Source organism: Chrysochloris asiatica, unplaced genomic scaffold, assembly GCF_000296735.1.
Source record: "Chrysochloris asiatica unplaced genomic scaffold, ChrAsi1.0 scaffold00217, whole genome shotgun sequence".
NCBI classification, from domain to species: Eukaryota; Metazoa; Chordata; class Mammalia; order Afrosoricida; family Chrysochloridae; genus Chrysochloris; species Chrysochloris asiatica.
Window position 1 is genome coordinate 2726647 of NW_006408735.1, and position 7134 is coordinate 2733780.

At 36.9% G+C, this 7134-nt stretch overlaps 1 pseudogene; it reads left to right on the top strand.

Annotated features, from left to right (window-relative positions):
• The first annotated feature begins 5973 nt into the window (after nt 1-5973).
• On the top strand, nt 5974-6430 carry LOC102820208 (annotated as a pseudogene).
• Nucleotides 6431-7134: the final 704 nt, after the last annotated feature.

The window sequence follows — 7134 nt, forward strand, 5'->3', positions numbered from 1 at the left end:
ATATATATATAGATAGATAGATAGATATACACATATACATATGTATATGTATATGTATATATATATATATACACACACTACTGGCTTTGTACTGTAGGATCAGCACTGAACTGTAAACTATAAAGTCAACAGTTCAAACCCATCAACCAGCTGTTCCTTGGAAACCCTATATAGGGTGGCTATGAGTTGAAATCCTCTCCATAGCACACCACCACCACCACATATATATACATTCAATACATCATATATATATGCAGGGACCATGGTAGCTCCATACAATATGCACTGGACTTTAAACCAGAAGGTCCAGGTTTTGAGTTCACAAGTTGCTCTGTGGGAGAAAGATTAAGCTTTCAGGTCCTGCAAAGATTCAAAGCCTCAGAAACCCTAACAGGATTGCTATGAGTCAAAACCAACTTGAGGGAACTTAATATTTTCAGTGAATTAATATATAAATTAATCTTTTAGAATTTGGATTTTTTTGTCCTTTTCTTTCCTCATTTATGCCCTAACAGCATACCCTATGGATGTTAAGTGCTTTAGAGTCAGTTCTGATTCACAGTGACCTTGTTTAGGATTTCCAAAGAGCAACTGGTAGGTTTCAATTTCTGACCTTGCAGTTAGCAGTCCAGTGCTTATCCCTACACTGTCACACCTGGAATCCGTATTACAGATTTTAAAGCTTTCTTTTTTTGCTGTTAGGTCTATCTTTTCAGAGTATGTGTTAGGACAGAGAACCTATAGTGGTATCTACAGTGCACTGCATATGTTGTTACTGTGCGCTGTCAAGTTGGTTCAAACTCATAGGACCCTGTATAGAGTTTCCAAGGTGTGGCTGGTGGGTTTGAACCACTGACCTTACAGATCAAACCAACTTTGTCATCCAGTGTATGAACCCACAGCACCACATCAGGACTCCACACTGTCTGAGCAGCTATTAAACCTACCAAGGGAAAGAAACACAGGCAATAAGCTAACACTATTTAATCTGTGTTAAAAAATATAATGCTAATTGCATTCACTAGTTTAAATATCAATCTAGCATTATTTGATTTACATCACTGCTTAGGATATCAGTTTAATGCACAAAAAACAAGCTCTTATAGTCTGTACTCTCAATTCCATTATCATTTTAGACCCGATAGACATGTACCATGAAGATGGTATTTATTTGTAAAATAGTTTAAATATTTAAAAATTAAGTTTTGCATTAAAAGTTTGGAAGATAGCTTTATTTATGCTGCTATTTAGCTGAATCTATCCTGGGGGGTGAAGTATAAGTGGAAATCTGTCAGTCCCTATTCTGGATCACTCCATTAAATTTTTTAAGTGCAGATACCCACTTTGTAAGTATTGTAAAATACTTAGGAGGTAAAACGTGTTGTTCATTCTTGAACAATCAGACAAAACTTGATAAGATTAAAATGAAACAAAAGTCTTCTTAATTTTATTAGGAAGAAATCACAGAGCCACCAAAAAAATGAAGCCCCAAAGAATGCAAATCCCTCCGTGGAAGATGGACCCACGGACCTTTTACACAACACGAAGAAAGAGATGCCACTATTTATATGAAAGAAGAAATAAGTGAAATATCTAACAAATTATACAGTGCTTCAGGCAAATCTGCTGCACAAGATCTCTTTCAAGTGTTCAAGAGTACAGATGTCAGTTTAAGGACTAAGGTGTGCCTGACCTAAGCCATGGGATATTCAATAACCTCTTTTTCATGTTAATATTGGACAATTAATACAGATGACTAGAGAAGATTTTATGCATTTGAGTTATATGGTGTTGGAGGAGAATAGTAAAAGTGCTGTGCATAGCCAAAGAACAAACAAACTTGTGTTGAAAGAAGTACTGGCAGAGCGCTCCTTAGAAACCAGGATGACTAGATTTCATCTCTCATAATTTGGATATATTTTCAGGAGGGATGAGTTCCTGGAGGACACCATGCTGGGTAAAGTGGAGGGTCAGCAAAGAAGAAGACCCTCAACAAGATGGATTGACACAGTAGCTGCAGCAATGGTCTCAAGTGTAGGTTGTGAGGTTGGCGCAGTATTTCATGCTGTTGTGCATAAGATTGTTATGAGTTGGTACCAACTTGAAGGCACCTAACAACAGCAACATGGCCAAATTAGTGCTGGGATATGAATTTATAGTAGCTGGAATCCTCAAAACACTTGCAAGCTTTTTTCAACATATGTACACTGGGTACTCACAAGAAAGAGGGCAGGGTGTAAGAGAAAGCGCAACAGAGAAAGAGAGAGAGACAGCATATGAGTATGCGTGATGTGTGTGTGAGAGAAAAAGTTCATTAATATTTCAGAGAATTCGAATTTTGTGGAAGATATCATGGAAAGTTTGAAGCAGAATGTTTAAGTGGAATTGTCTATTTTAGACTGAAGTAATTCAATTGAATCAAGTTGTAGAAAAATTAAAAAGTAAAACTAAATTTGATAGAATGTACTACTTTTTGCACAATTATTTTGCCCTTCTGTAACTCATCAATATCAATTAATTGTAACTATGAAGTCACACTGATTTAGAGGTGTAATTTGAGTTATGCTTCATTGTAATAGGGAAAATTAAAATATTCCCAGCTGTATTTTATTCAATTTTCCTTTTGCTAGAAAAAGTACGACCCTTTCATTTATTTTCTCGCCACAGTACAAAAGTGGTGATAGGAGGCAACCTTCTTTAACTATTCTCAAGTTGACATACATTCCCTCAGCAGCTTTATAAACAGCATAGAGCTGAATGTAGAATTCTGTCATCCTTGCTTAAGAAATGTAACTTAGACTCAGAGATGGGATGATTTTAGGAGTTATTCATACACTCTTAGAAAGATCCTACTTCAAAACTGTTGAGATGACCCAGTTTACTGCACAGCATACCACAAAAAGATGAAGGGGATTCATTTTAAATTGACCAGACAATGGCAAGCTAGGCTATTTCATCTTTACGTCTTGCTGGCAGATTCAAACAAAACTATGTACTTGTTTCAAAGACTCTGCTTGAGTTTTCTATGAAGAGGGCAAAATAAACTCAGAATAGCCCACTTGCATCGAATCTCATAGATTTCTTTGAAGTTTTCATGCTTCTCTGTAGATCATTAAAAATTTCCAGGATGCTTGTCAAGTCTTTGTCTATAGAAAAACAGAAATTCTGACTACAGTCTCAGCATGTTTACTTATTAAATTATTCAAAAACTAAAGTTGAAGAGACAGAGTTAGAACAAGAAAGGATCACTATTAATCAATGAAAACCAACACAAAACATCAAAAACATCCAATTTGGGACCTTGCCAAAAGTGTTCATTTAAAATGCATTTTTGTGTTCTATACATTGGAAAGCTTAAGAGATGCACACATTGCAGAATTATTGTCTCACAAATTCTTGTGAATTAAAAAAAAATGAAATACTTCATACGTTCAAAAAGTATGTACATTGTAAGTGTAGAGTTGGAGAAAATTTCTCAAAAGAATACAGTCATGTAAATATTGCTCTTCATAATCATGAATAAATAATTACTAGTACCACAGTGTACTGTAGAATGATCACTTGACTGTTAACTACAAAGTTGGCAGTTCAAACCCAACAGCCACTTCTTGGAAACACTATACAGGGTTATTGGGAGTCAGAACTGACTTAAAGGCACCCAACATCAACAAGTACTACAGGGAAGCAGCTCAGATAAAGTAGTGGGTTTCGCGCTGGACTGCTAAACACAAGGTCTACAGTTTGAATTTACCAGTGGATGTGCAGGAGAAAGGTGAGACTTTCTGCTCCTGTAACTATTTACAGCCTTAGAAACTCTAGTACAGAGTCACTGTGAGTTGAAACCCACTCAGTGACACATCACCACCACCAGTACCACAGGAAGACCACAGTCTGCATTTCTCAAGTTAAAAAAAACTGAAGAAAAAATTCAAACCTCTTCTTGCAATAGTGAATGATTCTATGAATGGGCCAAATACTGAATGAAACAGAAAGCATCAAAATAAGATCAATGTAATACACATTCACTGTACCAAAAAGAATAGGTCAATGTTCAGCCATTTCAAGAGGTGGCATATTATTAAGAACCAATGGTACTGAAAACAGAAATCTAAGATGCAATGAATATTAAAAACCAAGTCACCAGGAATTGACAGAATACAATTTGAAAGGTTTTAACAAACTAATACAGGACTTGTTGTTGTTGTTGTTAAGTGCCGTCGAGTCGGTTCCGACCTATAGCGACCCTGTACAGGGTTTCCGAGGGTGTAAATCTTTACGGGAGTAGACAGCCTCATCTTTCTCCTACGGAGGACTAGAAGCATTAATTTATTTGTACTGAGAAATCTAGAATATAGCTACCTGGCCAGCTGATTAGACGTGATCCATATTTGTGTTCATTCCAAAGAAAGGTGACCCAACAGAATGCAGAAATTATATAGCAATATCATTAATATCACACACAAGTAACATTTTGCTGAAGATAACTCAAAAAATGATTGCAGCAGCACCTTAACAGGGAGCTACCAGAAATTCAAGCCAGATTCAGAAGAGGAATTAGAAAGAGAGATATCATTCATTGCTAATGTCAGATGAATCTTGTCCGAAAGCACACATACCAGAAAAATGTTTACTTGTGTTTTATTGACTATTAAAGGCCTTTGACTGTGTGGTTCATAACAAATTTTGGATAACATTGTGAAGAATGGAAATTCTAGAACACTTAATGTGCTCATGAGGAAACTGTACATAGGCCAAAATGAACTCATTAGAGCATAACAAGAGATACTAAACAATTTAAAATTACATATGGTGTCCCTCAGGGTTGTATTCTTTCACCATTCTTATTCAATCTGTATACTTAGCACATAATAAGAGAAGTTGGATTATATGAGGAAGAATTGGGGATTAGGATTGGAAGAAGATTCAACAGCAACCTGTAATATACAGATGATACAACCCTGCTTGGTGGAAGTGAAGACAACCGGAAATACTTACTGATGAAGTAAAAGACTACAGCCTTTGTTATAGGTTGCATCTCTACGTAAAGAAAACAAAAATCCTCGCAACTGGGCCAACAAATACATCATGATACATGGAGAAAAGATTGAAGTTGTCAAATGGTTCATTTTGCTTGGATACACAATCAACATTCTTAGAAGCAGCAGTGAACAAATCCAATGATTTTGCATTACAAATATCTGCTTCAAAATACGTCTTTAAAGTGGTAAAGAGAAAACGTATCAGTTTGAGGACTAAGGTGCACTGGACCAAAGCCATGTATTTTCAATAGCCCCATATGCATGTGAAACATCCTGGTGTTACACTGAAAGATAAACACCGTACTGCTAACCACATGGTTGGTGGTTAAAACCCTTCAGTCATTCCTCAGAAGCCCTATATATGATTGCTTTGAGTTGGAATTGTCTCAAAGCCACTTAACAATGACAACATGTACATGTAAAGGCTGAACAATGAATAAAGAAGAACAAAGAAAAATTGCGTCTGAATTATGATATTGACAAACAATACTGAATTTCCATTCCATGGAGTGCCAGAAGAATGAACAAATCTGTTTGGGAAGAAGTAATGTCTGATTGTTTTTCTTTGGAAATGACTTTGGTGAGGTTTGTCTCTCATATTTTGGACATTTTATCAGAAGGTATTAGTCACTGGAGAGAGACATGCAGTTGGTAAATTGTTGAGAAAGGAAGACTCTCAACAAGATGAACTGATACAGTGGCAATAAGACTGTGCTCAAGCATAACAATTGTGAGGATGGCACAGGATCAGGCAGTGTTTAATTCTATTGTACACAGATATGAGTCTGACTCAACTCAACAGCACCTAACAATAACAACAACAACACCACAAAAGTCATTTTTATGATCAATCTATTAACACACTGGACCGCCAACTTCAAGGTTGAAAGTTTAACCCCTCCAGCTGCTCTTCTGAAACCCTACGTAGGATCCCATGACTCTTAATGAACTCCATGGGAGCGAGCAGTTCCACGGGCTGGGCTCCATGTACTGCCACAGAGTGATTGCCATCGTCCTCACCTAGGACATCAATCAACTGCAGAGCCTGCTGGAGCTGGAGGACAGATTCCTGGGCCTGACAGACACAGCCAGTACCGACTGCCTCTTTGCCATCGTGGGAAACAAAGTGGACCTCAGTGAGGACCAAGAGAAAGACGAGGTCAGCTCTGAGCAGGCCCTCAGCAGCTGCGTCTCCACCAAGGTGCCCAAGCAGGTTAAGCTGGAGGATGCAGTGGCGCTTTACAAAAAGATTCTGAAGTACAAAATGCTGGATGAGAAGGACGTTCCGGCTGCTGAAAAAAATGTGCTTTGAGACCAGCGCCAAAACTGGCTACAACGTGGACCATCTGTTTGAAACCTTGTTTGATATGGTTGTGCTAGTGATTTTATGACACTTTTCAATTTCTTATTGTTGAGTATGTAAGAAGTCGATAAGGCCTTGATAGGAAAACCACAGACAGTATAAAGCAAAATAACAAGAATCACTCCTCACACTCATCAAATAATTCCTCAGGTTAGAGTCTCACTGGTGACCTCATGAAGACAATACAAGATCAGGAGAATACATTACTTAGAACATAATTTACTAGTTCTTTCATTAAGACTTGAGAAAGCCAATGAAAAGGATACTTCCTGCCAAATTTTATTCACTTCTTACAAAATTAGAACTTATTCAGACCTTAGTTCAACTATGTATTGTAGAAACCAGAGTTTGTTCTAAGACAATTGACATTAGAGCTGGAAGAGAAAAAACAGTAAATAGACCATGATGTGTTTTTTCTAATCTAATGCCTTACTTATTTATAAAATATAGTTATTGAACTTACAATGTATGCTAGTTACTATTCTATATTTCTTTTAGAAGACTGAGATTAGCAATGGGTTAGCAAAATATATCTAAGTTAGTCTTAGTCTGTCCACTATAAATCTCCTGTTGATGGAGTTACTGACTGAAAAGTTGCCTGAAGATATATTCCTTATTAGTGTAAATTCTATGTACAACTCATGGATTTGGAAACCTAGATCTTCTTATTGTGTAATTTTTGAATGAAACCTACAGTTCCCATAAACCTATGACTCCTACATGCTATGAACA